Source organism: Maniola jurtina, chromosome 12 (genome assembly GCF_905333055.1).
Source record: "Maniola jurtina chromosome 12, ilManJurt1.1, whole genome shotgun sequence".
NCBI classification, from domain to species: Eukaryota; Metazoa; Arthropoda; class Insecta; order Lepidoptera; family Nymphalidae; genus Maniola; species Maniola jurtina.
In genome coordinates this window covers 3579840-3600456 of record NC_060040.1, presented here as the reverse complement: position 1 = coordinate 3600456, position 20617 = coordinate 3579840, and the positions used below count along the sequence as shown (strand labels likewise).

General features: G+C 36.0%; 1 long non-coding RNA gene across 1 annotated transcript; it reads right to left on the bottom strand.

Annotated features, from left to right (window-relative positions):
* Positions 1 to 2062: 2062 nt before the first annotated feature.
* LOC123870108 lies at positions 2063 to 14636 on the bottom strand. The gene is made up of 3 exons (XR_006797012.1): positions 14626 to 14636; positions 12243 to 12247; positions 2063 to 2120 (listed from the first exon to the last, which is right to left on the bottom strand). It is a non-coding gene; the product is annotated as an uncharacterized LOC123870108 (long non-coding RNA).
* Between the last annotated feature and the right edge of the window lie 5981 nt (positions 14637 to 20617).

Genomic DNA, 20617 nt, shown 5'->3' with positions numbered 1-20617 from the left:
AGTAATTTTTTGGGGGTGAAAATAAAGTTCTATCCGAATATAAAACCCGTTTTATTACATTCTCTAGCCCGGGACCGGCACATCTGTGACAAAACTTTTTTCATATGAAACTGTAAATATAATTTACTTTTATCGTTGAGGATTTAATTTTTCTGAAAATAAAAATCCACCTTTATGTTTAAGACTCTATCATGCTAATGTCCTTAGACTCTGTCTACCTAGACTTACTTGCGCTTTGAGGAAAATCTAATCTTAGAAATTTCTAAGGTGTGAATCGTACCTAACAAAAAACGCAATGTCCGTTCGTCAGAAGGTACGTTCCATCCATCAAACTTTTAAAGATTATTTCGTCTATATTATGTATAACTGCTGATGATAAAATGAGTCATACAAAACTGCTTCCAAAGAAACGATCTGAAATTTCGATTCCTGGTATGGGTAACGGATAGTTTAATGGACCATAAAAATATTTGAATGTACAAAACGACAAGTAGAAGATTAAAAAATACAACAAAGTAAATTGAATATTATAAATTATGGAATGCCCTTCCGGCTTCAATTTTCTATTTAAATTAGGTATATAGGTGCTTTACCTTCAAATCAAGAGCGAATGGGCATCTTCTAGGATCAGCAAGTTTCATTGCAGCCAAGCGCTAGTCAATAAATTATAAAAATGTGCGTTTTTTAAAGTAACCATTTTTGAAAGGCTGCGTTAACCCCACGCCAATATGTGGTACCTATATGTCGCTAGGTACGCGTATGTTTCTCACACACACAAACATACAAAGACTTTACATTTTAAAAACAATGAGCTATGCATATTTATAATCATCATCATCATGATCAACCCATTTCCACCCCACTACTGAGTACGGGTCTCCTCTCAGATTGAGAAGGGTTTAGGCCATAGTCTGCCACGCTGGCCCAATGCGGATTGGCAGACTTCACAAACCTTTGAGAACATGGACAACTCTCAGGCATTGCGGGGTCCTCACGATGTTTTCCTTCACCATTAAAGCAAGTGATATTTGATTGCTTAAAACGCACATAACTGAAAAGTTAGGGATGCGTGCCCGGCATCGAACCCCCGAGCTCCGATTAGGAGGCGGACGTTCTAACAACTAGGCTATCACAGCTTGTTCTATTTATAATATCTTTGCATAATAGTATCAAATTACTTAGGATCATATTCATAGAAACCAGCTCTAGGCAACTGAATCAATTCCGTTCAGGAAATGTTGGGGAAAATTGCGATTCGTCGCCCTTAACAAAACTGATTTCCACAAGATTTCCCACCATCTTTGATTGGAGTAACGGGATATCCGGTTATCATTTTCTTTCTTTTCCCCCTTTTTTATTACAAATGAATGATCTTTTATGCGATTTACCTATACCTACAGCTCCTTTTATTTTACTCTAAAAAAAAGGTTACAAAAACCTAAATTAAATGAAAGCCATAAAATTTTGTGAAGGTCGGTGGATAATATGTATCTAAATATTCACTCTTCGCTAAATATAACACTAATAAAATTGCATGATATAATACTGTGGTGAAATATTCTGGGAATCAACAAAAATACCTTCACAATAGGTAGGTACCAGGTTAGCAATTAAAGTAGAGCTTCCAACAATATCACTCTGTTAAGAATTTCATTACTTGTTGAGACTGTTTCATTTGAAAGTTTACTAGGAAATGGTAGCAACTACAGCATGAAAAAATAATTCAATACCATTTACACTTTAAAATACCTACTTGATTTTCAGAAAATCTGATACGGTTTAGTCTAGACCCTTGACCCAGGGAACGGTTGAAATATTCATATTACTTTGATATTCTATAATATTAAATGTTTACCTATGGTCCCAAAGATGTAACGTATTACCACGTATTACGCAACTTCCACTCATACAGTATTAAGATTAGGTATACGTAGGTATACCTAGTGTATTCGGTACGCTCTCCATACAATCGGAATTTAATTCCAATTTGAATACTAAACAATCAAACCAATATTTCAAACTTAGATTAAGGATTGTGATCAAGTCTGTAAGGGAAGAGCCCTGATGCCTATAACACGAGTGTACAACTTATTTTAGGCAGTCAGTGGCTTCACCTAATTCTTGGTTGTAATTTTATGGTGAAACAATAAAAAGATTTATTTATTTATTATTTATTTATTGCTCTTCAATCCTTAATCTAAGATTTCAAATTAACATTTGTAACTGTGGTTTGTTTACTTCAAAGTTACACGTGCTCAAAAGTTGTATAATGAAAATCTTTGAGTTGTACTTTGACTTGACTTTGAAAGACAGATATTGATTTGTATCAGTTCTACTGATTAATATTTAATTTGGAACAAGACTGTTTGTATGGACCGTGCCCCGAACACGATGCTCTGGCGTCTAATAAAATATATCTCTTGCTATTCTTGCAACTCTGATGACTCGTGCAGTCATTGCGAATTTGTGCTATTTCAACTTTTGTGTAGTGAGCTTTTTTTTTAAAAAAAAAAAAAGAATATTAGTCATGTTAAATGACTAATATTCCCCTTTCCTCTCCAACTAAGCGTCGGCTTGTGCTAGGAGTAGGTACGACAATAGTGCAACGGGCGGGGTTCGAACCGTCGACCTTTCGGTTTTCAGTCCACTCATTTACCGGTAGGCTCTATATTTAAGTTGAGAGCTTTATATTTGAGTTAACTAAATAATTGTCAACTATATTTCCTTAGGCACAAAAGCTTTATAATTCTAGTACACCCACATTACAGAAACAATATCATTTAAGTTACAACAGTCCCAAGCTTTGTAATAAAGTACGTACGTGGCGTCGCCACAGCGTCCAATCCATTTAACTGTAAGCAACTTACCGGGATTTTATTGTCTACAGACTTTACTTTGGCGGACCTATCTTAGTACTGAGAACTGTGCCTAACCGCAAACGTAGTAAAATGTCTATTCTCTATAACAAGTAACAACTATCCATAGAAACTTCTGTGGGTCTTTTTTTAATACCATTGTTGTGATGTTTTCCTGACTGGATTTCCGCCACAGCAGCCAGTCTCTCCCTCAGTATACACAGGAAATATTATTATATATAAATGTGTGTTTACAGGATTGTTCTCTATTCCTTCACTCTGAATGATTCCGCTCTTCAAAAGGCGAGTGCCAAAATATGTATCTGCACGGATGAAACTCCATCCGAATGTCGTCAAGTATTATACTTACTTGAAGTAGGTAGTTGAATATTATACCGAATATACTCGTATTCAGGTATATAACATCGCAGGAAGCCCCTGGATTCAGGTGTGGAGTGGAAGTCCCTGCAAAAGACTTATGACCGGCTGAAAACACCTATTAAGGTGTTCTGTATATATTTGTGGAAGATTTGCTTGGATGAATAATTAATCTTATGCCTTTCAAAATATTTATATTTTTTTAATATCAGTAAGTGGTTACTGCTGATCGTGTATTATAAAGTAGGTGATCGATCTGTTTTCAGACTACGTAACTTTTGATTAATTTGTAACCATCGCAATCATTTTTACTGCCTGTGGAAACCTTTATAACTCAACGGTTTGGTTTTAGCTGGTATGCTGAAATCTGAAAGGTTATAGGTTCAAATTACCTTTGAAATAGTGTCTTGGCTACCCTTTTCTAGCACAAGTTTTACGCTAAGTTAGAGAAGGGGAAAATAATTCATGTTTACTAACATGGTTAATGTTCACAAGATATTGCAAAATTATTCATTCAGAAAGATGCTACTAATATCATAAATGCGAAATTTGTCAGTTGGTTTGTCCTTCAATCACGCAGCAACAGTGAGCCGCCGCAGATTTGGTTTTTTAACATAGGTAAAGTTAAGTTTTATTTATCTTCTAATTTTAATCGCTTGTCTTCATAAGGTCTGTCTGTGACTAATTCTTAGAAATAAGGAACATCAAAATTAAAATTTATGTGGAACGTTAACCGCAAAACGATATTAGGTCCCCTCAAACAAATTAGTCATTGTGAAAATATTTGACGAAATTTTAATTACAATAAATTAGTTTTATTGTACTGTCGTAGTGGTCATCCAGTAACATAAAATATGGGGTATTCTGGTTTCACAAACAAAACGAATATTTTAAAAGTCAACTTCGCTGTTTTTTAAACGTTTCTAATTTTTTTCATCTGGTTTTTTTATTATTTTTTATTCAGATACAAGTTAGCCCTTGACTGCGATCTCAACTGGTGGTAAGTGATTGTGCTGTCAAGATGGAAGTGGGCTAATATGGAAGGGGTTTGGCCGTGTTTACTAAACCTATACTCCTTTGGTGTATGCATCGTACCGGACCCATACTGGCAAAGCCGTGCCGCCAACCGATTTAGCGTTCATCTGCACCTGCATCATCACAAGTACAACCAGCCGGGCAATTCAGAACACTCGATTCGGTATGTTATCGTTCGATAAGATGTAGATATTTCTTACCGAACCGAATGTTCTCAATCAGGCAGGTTAGATCGCAGTCAAGGGTTTACTGGATGGTGATGGAATAAAAAGAATATATCAATATAGTTGTCTACTTCCTTAGATTTTTTAATTCAGATTTTTTCTGGATCTTTTATTCACTATGCTCTAAGCAGTAAGGCCGCCTTTGCACACAATTGCTTTTTCTGTTTTTTTATTTCTGTATTATATTCCTTTACATGTTTTTGTGTGCAATAAAGACTTCTATCTATCTATCTATGTGATTGTACTTCTAGATGCTTTGTCTAGATGTAGTTCTAGTAGTAAAAGAATACAAATCGTCAGAAAGTGTTGCACTTTTGAAAATATGCTGGTGCGATTCCCGATGGCCGGTTAATTTTTCACGAGCGCGAACAATTCCAAAGTGACAGGCAATCTTTGGAAGTAGTCTCATAGATAGTGCAGGTCCCGGGCGGGTTGTACCTTTGCAACTTGCTACTGCATCGAAATACCAGCGCAATCTTTCCGGGAATTGTTTCTATTTCGGCTGTAAGAATAATGGAATATTTTCAGACGGAGGAATGTTTCTAGATTTTAGCCCCCCGACCCAAAAAGAGGGGTGTTATAAGTTTGACGTGTGTATCTGTGTATATGTCTGTGGCATCGTAGCTCCTAAACTAATGAACCGATTTTAATTTAGTTTTTTTTTTGTTTGAAAGGTGGCTTGATCGAGAGTGTTCTTAGCTTAGCCATAATCTAAGAAAATCGGTTCAGCCGTTTGAAAGATAGCTCTTTTCTAGTAATTACGGTGAACTTCACTTGTCGGGGGAGTTATAAATTTTTAATTTAAACTTGTATATGTAATAGTTTTTGATTTATCGTGCAAAATGTTGGAAAAAATACCCGAGTACGGAACCCTCAGTGCGCGAGTCTGACTCGCACTTAGCCGGCTTTTTTAATAAAAATATCGAGTAAACTACTGAATACCGGTTAGTTTCCAAATCATTATACATAATACAATGGTTAATATTACAATTAAATATCTTAATTAAATAGGTGTCAATTAACGTATAAACATATTCACTCATGAAACGATATTAATTAATTTTTCAATTTAATAATGATAATAGCGTCAAAAATTCCCGACTCAATTATATGATGGGCAAGAGTTTTATCAATGAAATGTAATGTAAATGGTCATTTACTTTTTTGGTATTTGACCACATAGTACCTATCTGGATGTGAGGCCAAAACTACTTATACTGCGTTAGGTACCTAGTACTAATTTTATTATATATTTTGTGCTTATACTGATATTTCAGGCTAATGTTCAGCAGCACAGTTACATAACGTCATAATGTGCCATTTTTTCCTAAAATGTTGCAAAGCAGGTAAGCTGAACATTTATTTTCTGAATAATGTAGGTACAAATCAGTGACGAACAAATTGAATAAAGTACAAATGTAAATTAAAAATTTATAACACCCCATATTTTTTTTTTTTTTTTCAATTTTCAATGTAAGATAACTAACTATACCGAGTGGGGTGTTATATGAAAGGACTTTACCTGTTTATTCTAAAACAGATTTTTTTATGCATAATAGTTTTTGATTTATCGTGCAAATTGTCGGAAAAATTACCCGAGTACGGAACCCTCGGTGCGGGGGCCAGTTTTTTATTACGTACGCTATGTACGTACCGACGTACCTACGTATTTTGAGCTCGTATCGTATAATAACTTACCAACGATGTTCCAAACTTTTTCATCTATCCTTTAACTGTAGCCCGAGGCCCCAGCGTATTAATTCTAAACTAGTTTCAATAGTACGTATCCATGTCGGAAATGTAGGAAATTGGTTCCATTGACTGAGCAAACTTTTCAAATCCCCTCGCGAAGTACGTTAGATACAAAGTTTGCAGACAGTTCCTATCGGTACACGTTCGGGACAATTTCTGTATGAGCACTTGAGTATATGAATTGGGTTCAGCATGGGTTCAGCTTACACATCATATTGTTTGAAATGTTAGCAAGTTGAACTAGTTTTTAACCCCCGACCCTAAAAGAGGGGTGTTATAAGTTTGACGTGGGTATATGTCTGTGGCATCGTAGCTCCTAAACTAATGAATCGATTTTAATTTAGTTTTTTTTTTGTTTGAAAGATGGCTTGGTCGAGAGTGTTCTTATCTATAATCCAAGAAAATCGGTTTAGCTGTTAGAAAGTTATCAGCTCTTTTCTAGTTACTGTAACCTTCACTTGTCGGGGGTGTTATAAATTTTTAATTTACACTTGTATTACTAACTGCTATTGGAGAATGGTCTCTCTTGTTATCAGTACTTCCAAGAATTTCTTATCATACTCAATACTAGCTCATGCCCGCCACTTCGTCCGCGTGGACTACACAAATTTCAAACCTCTTTTTACGTTAGTATTATTATAAATTCTGTGCTTTTAGCAAATTATACTAATTATACTCACCACTAATTATACTTACTTTTACCAAATTATAATGCCCCTATTTTGCTAAATTTCAAATCCCTTAGATGTTGAATTTTCGAAAATTCTTTTATTTCTTAGCGAATGTCTACGTCATAATAGCGATCTGAATATCAAATTTCTGCCCGATTCGTATCCATCTATTCGTATTCCAGTCGTTTGAGCTGTGCGTTGACAGTTCTGTCTGCCAGTCAGTCAGTCAATCAGATTTTCCTTTTATATATTTAGATTTTAGTTTCTTGAAATATTTAGCTTAATTTTCGGGCTTTGGTCAAATTTTTACCAATAATAGACTGTCTATTGGAAAAGGTTACTTAATAAATAATCCATAGGTACATGGCTGGGTCAGTCAGTTTGTACCTTTCTCTGTGCCCCCTGTAGATATACTTTTAGAGTCATGTAACCGAGCACGTAAGCCTGGACAGATTACGACAGAATAATTTTCGCCATTACAAGGCGCAAAACGCAAATGTAGATATGAATTTAGAGACAATCTCGGATTAGACTCAATAAATAGAGTTAATCCCCGTAGACCATAAAAACATCTGATAAAGCCCGACTCTATATTTCAAAGCTAGGAGCTATCTAGCTATCTTACTCATATAATTTATGCGTTCAGTTCAGGAGTGAACGGTGCAAAAAGTTAATTAAAGGGTAGAAGAAGTGACGTTGAGGGACGAGGTACCACGCCTATGCGCATTGCAATTTATTCTGTTCGGTTGGTACCGTCCTTTTGCATGCTTCTGTATTTAGACTACTGGCAAAGTTAATCGGGAAGGTGGCGATTGTTGCTTTATTTATATGGCACATGTCCACGGTAAAGTCTGGCTCTTTTTAAAAATTTCTTTTCAAAAGCTCTTTTTAAATTTGATTTGTTCTTTTTGTCATTCCGTCTTAATTGCTATATAATGCATAAATGAGAATGTGCCCATTTTGCACCTTGGGACCTTCTTGGGACTACAACATCTTTTGGTTTCGTGCTATGTACCAACCCTGCTCATTATTTCAGCTTCGTCGGTTTGTTCATCTGATTTTCCTACGGATCTCCACATTTCTGATTTGACCAAGTAGACAAACACCAAGCATATTATTTAGCTCTCTCCATTGCGTTACCCGCAAGTGTGACTCTGAGTTTTCTCATGAAGCTCATAGTTAGCGACCATGCATCGGATTCATATGTCAACACTGGCAACTCGCATTGTTCTTTCAAGACTTTATTACTTGACAGGAATTTTGGACGAGAAGATAATATCTTGAAACTTCCCGAACAGCAATCATAAACTATGTACTTATTTAGTTATGAAAACAATGAAAACAGTGAGTCTTATTATTGCGTATTCACATTTAATTAACTCATTTCAACTAAAACAATGGGCCCATATTGCGAAACTAAATAATTCCGCAATAAATTCGGCGTGATTAATGTGCATTGTAAATGATGTTTGTATTATTGCTACTGTCACAATATGGTGGGCATCACTGCTGAAAACAAACATATTATTGAGTTTGTATAATATGAATTACCCCCCTTCCCCACTAGGTGGCTCTCTCTCTCGCTCTCTCTTTATTGCTCAAAATCGTAGTTTTGGCTTAATCCTCCTTTTTCTACAACCGCACCGCATGCCACCGCGAGCAATTACCTACACCTTCACCACCTGAGTGCCTGATGCACTTCGGCCACCCGTTGTGCCAGATTCTTTTTTCCACGCACATGCAAATTGTGGAGTCAACTCCCTTCTACGGTGTTTCCATTAGATTACAAAATGGGGGCATGGGATTATTTTGGGACCAGCAAATTCCTGAAAGGCCGAAAACGCATTGGCGGTTCCTCTGGTACTGCAAATGTTCATGGCGGCGGTAATCACTTAACTACTAAAAACTAAATTACTAGTTATAAATAATTCAGTTCGGTAAAAACCGGTCAAGTGCGAGTCGGACAGACGGACAGACGGACGGAGAGACAGAGGGACGGACGGACAGACGGAAGGACGGACGGACGGACGGACGGACAGACGTACAGACCGACAACAAAGTGATCATATGAGGGTTCCGTTTTTCCTTTTGAGGTACGAAAACCTGAAAATAGGTAGAGTAGGTACCTGATGTGAGTGATATTCTCGATAGGGATAGGTTCCTATTTTGCACTATTTGCACTATTTCCCGATTTAATTAATTAACTAATCCATATTGCGACAGCAAACTACAGTTTTTACAATGCATCCATTCACTATTGACTAAACACGCCGATTGGAAACTAGGTCGTCCTTTTCAATCACTGAATGGCCACAGTTTAGCATGCATACAGTTTGACAAAAATGTACACTTACTCACTCAGGCAATAAGTCCACTGCGGCGGCAGCGGAGGAGTCCCTAGTACTGTTTTATGCAATACAAAAAAGACGGGCTTTTTAAGTTTATTTAGTTTATATATAAATCATAGAAGCTCATAGAAGATATAACACTATGTAATTTTTAAATAAATGGACGCAAATTTGCCATCTTGGTTTTAATTAAATTATTTATTTAAATACTTTATTGCTTAAAAACTATAACACAAAGTACAGGAAATATTCGCAAACAAAGGGCGACATTATCACTATTAGTGATCTCTACCAGGACAGCTCGCGGACAGACAGTTAAACAGTCGGACAGCGGAGGCTGTCCCTCTGTGAGGCATCCTTCGGGTACGAAACCCTAAAAATATAATTTGAAAAAAGGAAAAATCTAACTTACTGCGGTTTATCACAGCAGAGTTGTAGTCCAAACTGCATGGTCGCTAAACTATGATGCATTGGGATGGCGCTCTGAATTTTCATTTCAATACTGATGCGCTTTGGATTCCATAATGAAATCGTATTGGCCATTTTCGTCGGCGCAAATAAAGTTAATTGAATTGGATGATAAATTATCATTTAAGACCATAGCTATGTGACTAATCGCAAAAATGCTGTACTTTGAAGTAAATTGTTTATTTTTCTAAAGCATTAACAGCTATTAAATACATGCAATTAAAAACTTCAGTTTGTGAAGATTATAAGTGCCTCTTTTAATTTTGTATACATTATCCCAATAAAAAAAAAAAACAAGTTGAAAACATTGCTGTTCGCAACTTGTTCTGTAAAAATTTTCTTTAACATCTTGATACTTTGAAGCCAACCTCCAGAAAATGATATGTTTAGGTTTAGCAATCAATTCGAACTGTTTGTTTTATACTAAATGTTTTTCATTTCTTAAATAATCTAAAACTAACCAAAAAACTTCCTGTGCTATTTATTTTCTTGCAGGCGCTCTATGGAATTCAGTGTCCACTGGACTGTCATGGCGGAAGGACTGTGCGCGTCATTTCGTCGCAAAATATTATTTAAAATGAATTTAAGCTTATTATTTTTGAATGAAAGTTGTGTTTATAATCGTTGAAAAATAAAATAGGGATTTTTTCATTTCTAAATGAAGCCTGCTTATATACTAAAATTTATTCTAAAGTTACGGTTTTACCAGGTAAATACTCGGAGGTTGTCATAGATTATGATGACAGATAGTAAGTGTTCTAAATAGGTATTATACCTATGTTTTTTAGGAGATAGCGCGCCTCGTTTCGGGCGCCGTGTTCCGAAATGGATTTCGTAGTAGTGCAAGTTTGGCGCAAGCCCCACATGACGGAGGGGTATGCGTCAAGCATTTCCTGTGTACAAAAAAAGACCTATATTTCGGATCCATTTTTCATCACTGACATCATGCACTATTCAAAGACTGGTCTTCAAGCATTGAGGAATTTTGGACGAGAGACATCTCGAAGGTTCCCGAAGGCTGCCTAACTGAGTTAGATTTGTCGGCTAGCTAGCTTTTTTTGAAATTGGACCTACTTAGCTGGATTGTGTGTTAGAGATTTCTTATGAGATATTATATGTACATAATAATATAACCATCATAAGAAAGCTCAGATTCATGCTGCGGGCAATGGGGAGAGCCTAAAGGTTGGAACGCCATTTCGGCGGCCGTGTTTCCTGCCATATGTACCTTAGATACCTGCAAGCCAAGAGTGAATAGGCATCTTCTAGGTAAGCGTGCTCCAACTTGGACCTCATCATTGCTTTCTTTAAAGCATGATTGTCGTCAAGCGCAAGCGCAAAGATTCAGGCGGCGCAAACCCGTAGCATGTGGAAGACCCTATTAAAGACCTATGTTCACTGTGGACGTCTGTCGGTTGATGTTGATGATTATGTCTTTAGTGTAAGTAGTTCAGTAGTTTCAGAGTTTATCGATAACAAACAAACAAACCTTTCCTCTTCATAATATATGTACTTAGTAGCGCAAACTTGGAAAAAATCTCGTGGAAACTCTTTGATTTTCCGAGATAAATGTCATTTTACCTGGCAGCCCTAATCAATTTTATCACTGATAATAATAACTAATTCATAACCGTTAAACCTAAGAGTCAAAATCTCGTTTTTCTAGTCTAGTTCCGTAGGCTCTTTGAACCCACCGCATTATTATCCCAAGAAAACCTACCATTAGATGTAGGAATAATGGAAAGAGGTCACAACCCTCAGCAATAAAGAATACGATGCGGAGAGAGATGTCACTCTCAAGGTCTTTAAATGTATCCATGCAAAAAACCACGTCGACTGGTTGCTCCGTTGCAGCGTGATTGAATATTAAACTAACAAACACTTTCGCATTTGAAATATGGCCAGTGATTATAAGAAACAGTTTAAATCTCTCTCTGCTCTCCGAGAGACGTTAGGCAAAGTGAACACGAATTATGACACTTCTGTGTTCTTATACAAGCTTAGGTCTCTCAATTTTGTCAATTAATGTCAAATTTCTTTCTCATATCAAAACCTAGTAAGTGGTTTAAATTCAAGAGAAATTTAGGAACACACCTTTGAGAACATGGAAAACTTGCAGGTATGCAGGTTTCCTCACGATGTTTTCCTTCGCCGTTAAAGCAAGTGATATTAAATTGCTTAAAACGCACATAACTGAAAAGTTAGTAGTGCGTGATTCCAGGATCGAACCCCCGACCCTCGATTAGGAGGCGGACGTTCTAACCACTAGGCTATGACAGTTTTTAAATTAAAGGGGTTTAAATATTTTAGTGTGAAGACTGGCCTACACATTTATTCATTACATGTGCATCATTTTCTTTTTTAGGGTTCCGTACCTCAAAATGAAAAACGGAGCTCTTAAAGGATCACTTTGTTGTCTGTCCATTTGTCCGTCCGTCCGTCAAGAAAACCTATACAGTACTTCCCGTTGATCTAGAATCACGAAATTTGTTCTCGGATTTATTCCTTTACTTGGGCTATGAGAGTTGAGACCTATCTACCTGCCCATAATTCTAGGTTAACGGGAAATATCCTATCGGTTTTCTTGACAGACACGACAGACGGACAGACGGACAGAAAGACAGACAACAAAGTGATCCTATAAGGGTCCCGTGTTTCCTTTTGAGATATGGAACCCTAAAAACATTATGTAAGTATGCAAAGTATTTCCCTTGCAAACCATATTTAACAGTTGACATGTAGAGGTCATTGACTTTTCCTATCTTACTTTTAAGTTTTAATGCATTATTAAGTATTTACTGTTTTGACATGGTATTTAGATAATGGGTGATATTTATTTTATTTAATCTAATTCCTTTGAAAAACTTAGTAAGGCGCATTAATCTATAAAAAACCTAGCCAGTTCATAGACTTACTATGTTTTAAAATGGTCAAAGCGACTTACTAGCTTTTAATTTTACTTTAATGTGGGTGTCCTTACAATACAACGGGACATACTATGAAAGTTAGGCTTATGACATAAAACGATTTTCGGAAAAATGACATTTACTTTGTTTTGATATGGGGCGGTCGATATAATTAGGTACTAGGGTAAAGGCTCGAGTAAATGAACAGATTGGACGTTTTTACATGTATAAAGAACTGGAATAAAAAACCGGCTGATATACCTTTTTTAAATATTTTCTTACAAATTCATACACTTTTTTCAATTTCAATTTCAAAACCGTGTTCCGTTCAAACCGTTCAAAAGTGCGTGTGCGTGCGTCCATGTGTGTGTGTGTGAGTGTGTGTGAGTATATACTTGTCTGTATGTTTGTACGAGTGTTTGTGAGTGTGGTATTGCGTTGTATAACCACATTAGTAGCGAACAGAGTCAAAGCTTCATACATGCGCGCTACGATAGGTACACTACTACAAGCTTGAGGCGCGTGTGTGCGTGAGCACAGGCCCTACGTCGCGTACGGAGAGAAATCGGTTTATACCGGCTCGGCCTGTGCTCAAGCTCAGGGGCTGCAGTACACGTCGCGCGTCGTGTTTTCATTTAATTCAATGTTAATGATAATAATTTAAATCGTGTTTAAAATCTATTTTCTTGAACTGTCATAGATTTTGTTCAAAATCAATATCTGAGGATCCCTAGGATCACAAAACAGGAAATTGTTACCAAAACTTAAAACAGTTGGCACCATTTTGTAATTCTTTGTTAATTGACCGATTTCGTTCAAAATCGATATTTAGAGCTCCCTGGGATCACAAAATAAGAAACTGTTACCAAAGGAGATCATTCTAGCTCCATACATTTTTGGGCCTTTTCTGAAAGTGCCGGCCAACGAAAAAAAATGGTACGGATCGTTAGAACTAGCCATTTGGAGTAATAGTTAATATGGCAGAAAAGTTGTAGGATTGCTCTGAACCAAGTTATACAAGGTCGAAGATTCGTCATTTTCATACATTTTATTGATTTCTAAAAGTGCTGGGAAACTTAAAATAATGTTAGATATTGCTAGAACTAATGATTTGAAGCAATTGTCATTATGACCCGAAGGCTGTGGGACCATTATATGTCGTGTTATACAAGTTATATAAAAAAATAATATACTTTGTATAATTAATTGTAACCGATTTTATGATTTTGTTACTGTTCTGATTGTTTTATACGAATTTGAATACACGCACAATTATTTGATCTCATCCAGCCATCTCCCAAACTTCTGCCACTGGGATATCTCCGGCGAGCTCTGTGATGAATGCACCATTTGGTTATAAGTAATGTTCACCATAGTAACTACGGGCTTGCTTCAGTCGATAGCTGCCCAAAGCAACCTGTGTCGATTCTTCTGTGAATCTAGGAAAGTCATTGAACGGAGGATGTTGACTTCCATAGCCTGGAAATGAGCTCTCCTTGTATTATAATTACATATTGTTTGTGATAACAAGTTCTGCTGAACTGTTTTGCTCACTGGCCGTTCATGGATTACGTCAAGAAAATCACGTGCATGCACGTTGTTGTCTATCAGAACATGATAGCCGTTCAGCAATGCTGACAAAATCCTGAAATTATCGATCATGTTACTTAATGTCCGGTTACAAATCCTGAATAACCCTGAGTAGACAAAAATCTCTTCCAAAGCGGTCGTTAATCATTTACATTATCCAGCAGCAAATGGTAAAAAGTCTAGATTTATTGGCTTCGTCAGTAGTTAGCTGGGTTTTTACTGATGTTTTGTTACTGGCATTTGTGCCACATAACCGCACACCTCAAGAAAGAAAGATTACCTCAAGATTGTTTATGGTATCTCTAAAACCATGGACTAAGATAAAAATCCAGTAAAAATCTTCTATATCATTTAAAATCTACGCATTGTAAGTTGCTGCAGTAGGGTATGATTTTCACTGAAAAAAGTAATTAGTGCTTTTCTGAAGATATATGTACCTGTCTCTGTCTGTACATGCCCTTTATAGATAGCCTTTCTTTCTTGAGGCATGCGGTTATGTGACACAAATGCTAGAAACAAAACATTTAAATGAAACCCAGCTAATTACTGACCAAACCAATAAATCTAAGCTTGTTACCATTTTCCGCTGGATGGTGGAAGTGATGAACAATTGCTTTAAAAGAGATTTTCGTTTGCTCAGGATTGATCAGAGTGACCGGGCATCAAGTAACGTGATGGATTATTTCAGGATCGCGGTAACATCGCTAAACAGCTATCATGTTCTGATAGACAATAACGTGTACTACAGACGTGATTTCCTTGACAAAATCCATGAACTGATCAATGCGCAAAACAGTTTAGCAGAACTTGTTATCACACACAATAATTATAATAGAAGAAGAGCTCATTTCCAGGCTATGGAAGCCGACATCCTCCGTTCAATGACTTTCCTAGATTCACAGAAGAATCGACGCAGGTTGCTTTGGGCAGCTATCGACTGAAGCAAGCCCATAGTTACTATGGTGAACAGTACTTATAACCAAATGGTGCATTCATCACAGAGCTCGCCGGAGATATCCCAGTGGCAGAAGTTTGGGAGATGGCTGGATGAGATCACCTAGTATTACAAGGCCGCATACAATCCAGGTATGTATAAACGAATTTTGTCTACATTGCAGCTGATCCAGAACTTCGTGGGAGTCTAAATAATTGTGCGTGTATTCAAATTCGTATAAAACAATCAGAACAGTAACAAAATCATAAAATCGGTTACAATTAATTATACAAAGTATATTAATTTTTTGTATAACTTGTATAACACGACATATAATGGTCCCACAGCCTTCGGGTCATAATGACAATTGCTTCAAATCATTAGTTCTAGCAATATCTAACATTATTTTATGTTTCCCAGCACTTTTAGAAATCAATAAAATGTATGAAAATGACGAATCTTCGACCTTGTATAACTTGGTTCAGAGCAATCCTACAACTTTTCTGCCATATTAACTATTACTCCAAATGGCTAGTTCTAACGATCCGTACCATTTTTTTTCGTTGGCCGGCACTTTCAGAAAAGGCCCAAAAATAATGATCTCCTTTAAAAAAGTCGACGCCATTTTGAAATTCTTTGTTAATTGACCGATTTCGTTCAAAATCGATATTTAGAGCTCCCTGGGATCACAAAATAAGAAACTGTTACCAAAATTTAAAAAAGTCGACGCCATTTTGTAATTCTTTGTTAATTGACCGATTTCGTTCAAAATCGATATTTAGAGCTCCCTGGGATCACAAAAAAGGAAACTGTTAACAAAATTTTAAAAAGTCGACGCCATTTTGAAATTCTTTGTTAATTGACCGATTTCGTTCAAAATCGATATTTAGAGCTCCCTGGGATCACAAAATAAGAAACTGTTACCAAAATTTAAAAAAGTCGACGCCATTTTGTAATTCTTTGTTAATTGACCGATTTCGTTCAAAATCGATATTTAGAGCTCCCTGGGATCACAAAAAAGGAAACTGTTAACAAAATTTTAAAAAGTCGACGCCATTTTGAAATTCTTTGTTAATTGACCGATTTCGTTCAAAATCGATATTTAGAGCTCCCTGGGATCACAAAATAAGAAACTGTTACCAAAATTTAAAAAAGTTGACGCCATTTTGAAATTCTTTGTTAATTGACCGATTTCGTTCAAAATCAATATTTAGAGCTCCCTGGGATCACAAAATAAGAAACTGTTACCAAAATTTAAAAAAGTTGACGCCATTTTGAAATTCTTTGTTAATTGACCGATTTCGTTCAAAATCAATATTTAGAGCTCCCTAGCATCACAAAATAAGAAACTGTTACCAAAATTTAAAAAAGTTGACGCCATTTTGAAATTCTTTGTTAATTGACCGATTTCGTTCAAAATCGATATTTAGAGCTCCCTGGCATCACAAAATAAGAAACTGTTACCAAAATTTAAAAAAGTCGACGCCATTTTGAAATTCTTTGTTAATTGACCGATTTCGTTCAAAATCGATATTTAGAGCTCCCTGGGATCACAAAATAAGAAACTGTTACTAAAATTTAAAAACGTCGACGCCATTTTGAAATTCTTTGTTAATTGACCGATTTCGTTCAAAATCGATATTTAGAGCTCCCTGGGATTACGAAATAAGAAACTGTTACCAAAATTTAAAAAAGTTGACGTCATTTTGAAATTCTTTGTTAATTGACCGATTTAGTTCAAAGTCGATATTTAGAGCTCCCTGGGATCACAAAATAGGAAACTGTTACCAAAATTTAAAAAAGTTGGCACCATTTATAATTCTTTGTAAAGTGACTGATTTCGTTCAAAACCGATATTTAGATCTATCGATCGATATTTAAACTAAGCAATCTCAACAAAAACAAACTTTGCCATCTTGTTGAACAAATACCTATTGTTTATTAAATTGTATTCTTCTGTGCCAACCCCACCAAAATAGTTATAAATTTTGCTCGCTTCTTAGAAGCTTTGCCTCTGTTCGCTACTCTGTGGTATAACACCATGTTAGTAAATCTTAGTATATTTTTAACCGACTTCAAAAAAAGGAAGAGGTTCTGAATTCCTCGGTATCTTTTTTTTTTTAATGTATGTTCCCCGATTACTCAAAGACGCTTGGACCGATTTGGATTTTTTTGTTTGATAGGGTATACTTCGCAGGTGGTCCCATATGAATTTGATGAAGATCTGATGAATATCTTCCGAGATGGAGAACGGAACTCCTCAATGGATAAGAGCAAATTGCTCGCGATCAGTGTAATATCTTAGTAAACAGTAGGGTTTGGCAAGAGTTAGGGTTAGGGTTTGGTTCGGGTTGTTTAGGTAAACTGAGTATGGCATATTATAGTACAGTGGGGCCACTAAAAATTGTGAAATAAAAAATTTTCAAAAGAAAAATAAAACCGACTTCAAAAACCACAATCACTAAATTTTTTTTTACTTTTTAGTGTTTGTGGTTTTTGAAGTCGGTTTAATTTTTCTTTAGATTTTTTTTAAATATTTATTCTGGTATTCTTCTTTCTTGGATAAGGATCCCTCTTGGGTATCCCCATTTCTCTCTGTCTTTGGTACTATCAAGCTAATTTTCTCTCGCGATTTGCACAATAGCATTAGACTAACGCGCCTTCGGTCTACCTATTTTTCTTTTACCTGCTGGACCTGGCCAAGGGGAGATTTTTCCTGTCCTTCTTTCATCTGTAAAAATCGATACAATATGACCATTTGCATTTCAGTTTTAGGGCATGTCTCAAGGTGTCTGTAGGCTTTGTCTTTTTTCTTATGTCTTCAATTCTCACTTTGAATATTTTTTCCTTAAGTTATGCTCCTTGCCATCGCCCTTTAGCAAGTCACTTTTTCTTTTTATATTCTTTGTCTGGACCCATGTTTGGCTGGCATAGGTAAGGCATGGCAGGATGCATGTATCTGTAACGGATCTTTTAAGATGTACTGGGTAAGCTCCTTTCATTCTTTCCTTTTGTGCCCAGTACTTGTTCGAACTGATGTTAATCCGTCTGTCTACTTCCTCTTCTGCACTTGTAACGCTGAATGAGACTTGTTATTTAAGATACATTTAGGAGCATAGGTATTGTAGTTCCAATACTTAATTGTATTTATTTGCCTGTTACTATAAATATGGCGGCTGATTGAATGAGGCCGATTGTTGTACCTCTGCGAAACTGTTCAAAAATAGTAAACTGAAGTAAGTAGGTACTACTTACAAAATTATGTCGCTTTTCATTGATAAATATGGATTTCGAAAATTTGACCACATTTCCAAATTTCGCGATATATAAAGTGGCTTCCGATTCCGAATCATTTCACTGGCATACAAAATTCAACTTTTTTGTTTTATTAGGTTTTGAAACTGTTTCTTACTAATTTGACGTCGCTGATTTCAGATCTACTTTAATTTTTTACACAGCAGCTCTAGTTTTTGAGATACAGGTACCCCCATATTTTGCACTATACTCACACTTTGTATGTTCACACTTTATTAAGATCACACAAGTAATTTCCAAAATTTATCGAGGTGTTAACATCAAGAAGAACATCTGCAAGTTATTCCAATCATTTTTGTACCATTTGGTGGCGAGTACGTATTAAAGAATGTCGTGCAAGTGGGTCTAACTTTGTAAAACAAGCATACTCGGGCTACTTTGAGAACCCATTAGCAGCTAACAGCAAGGCTTGGACTCCAAATTTTTATATGTGGAAGCTGTATTTCCTCATTGCATTTATGAGCAAATAAGAATAGACCCTACTTTTACTAAAAAAAAGTCTTATAATTTGGCGCGAACCATCTAAACACCATGATGATTATTATTTCTGCATTGTGAATATAACCAGAAGAAACAGCAAAAAAATTGTTCCAAGCGACTCTATTGTAACTTGCAGTCTACAATTAGAACGATTCTGACTTTTGGTGATAAATCTGTACCTCAGCCCCAACCCAGTACCTCCAATCTACTTCAAGAACTTTCAGAAGGTAGTGACGATGTAGTGACTTTTACATCTCAACTTAGACTATTTAATCAAAATGATTTGGACCACTTAATGAGAGATCTTAGATTGTCTAAAAAGCATCAGAACATGTGGCTTCTCGGCTCAAAGGAACAAATCTGATAACATGTGTTACGGTATATTGTTCTCACTACTCTCAAAACATTCAGCAGCTGATGTTGCACTTCCAGCGACTTGGGTGCAACATGGGCATTAAGTTTCATTTTCTCTGTAATCATTTAGACTGTTTTCCAGAAAATTTAGGTGACTTTCAACCTAAGATAACTATACCAAAGGGGATAATATCATATGAAAGGGCTCTATTATACATTCTAAAACAGGTTTTATTTATTATTATTATGTAAAATAGTTTTTGATTTATCGCGCAAAATGTAGAAAAAAATATACAATAAGTCAAAAACTGTGAAAATCTGACAATTTTTTTTGAATTCCAAGCCGAAAATATATTTAAGAATTTATTTATTAATAGGAATCGAGAGTTTATGCACTAGATAGAGTTCGTTCATTCACTGAAATTCCCAGTTCATTTACTGGCAATTTATCCTTTTCTTAAATAAAATAATTTATAATAATTAATACCACGCATTTTATTTGATTTTTTGATATTTAAATAATTTAAGAGTGTATACCTACTGTGTACAGACACACAAAATATAAAAATTATATATAGAACGATTCTCATATACCTTAATTTTAGGTCAATGTCAGGGTAGTCCTTATTCGTTCATGTACTGGATCTTTTACCCTCCTACGTCAAAATACTAAAAGTCCGCGTAAATTTCGCAGATTGAAATGTCTGCTTGATTAATTGTCAATAGAGGGTCATGACATGTCAAAATTGCTAGTTTGAAGGTGAAATCGTCTATGTCATTCGCAATGGTTTTCCTCTTAACGAATGAAAACGTATATATTGCGCGCTAATGATGCGCGATTCAGAGATTTTAATATTGCTTTTAGGGATCCGTATCCGAGAGCGCCAACGACCCGCTATCCCATAAGATTCTAAATGTCGGATCGTCTGTCTGTCCGCGGGCTGTATTTCGTGAACCGTAATAGATACAAAGTTGAAATTTTCACACAATGTGTATTTCAATTGCCGCTAAAATAGCAATAATAAAAATTTCAAAATGGCCGCCGTGAAATTAAAAAAAAATAAGTGTTATTTTTTGTAAGATGTATGGAACCCTCTGTGTGCGAGTCCAGCTTGCACTTGACTAGGTTTTAAACAATGTTTTTAAATGTTAACGCGTGGAACTCGGTATGTAAAATTTATCAATATCCATCGTGTATTGACAGTATGAATTAAACAAACATCATTTACAGTCAATTTACAGTTCGCATTAACAGGGCTCTCTCCGTCACTCGTTTCATACAATCGTAGTTCCAATTTCATTTGAAT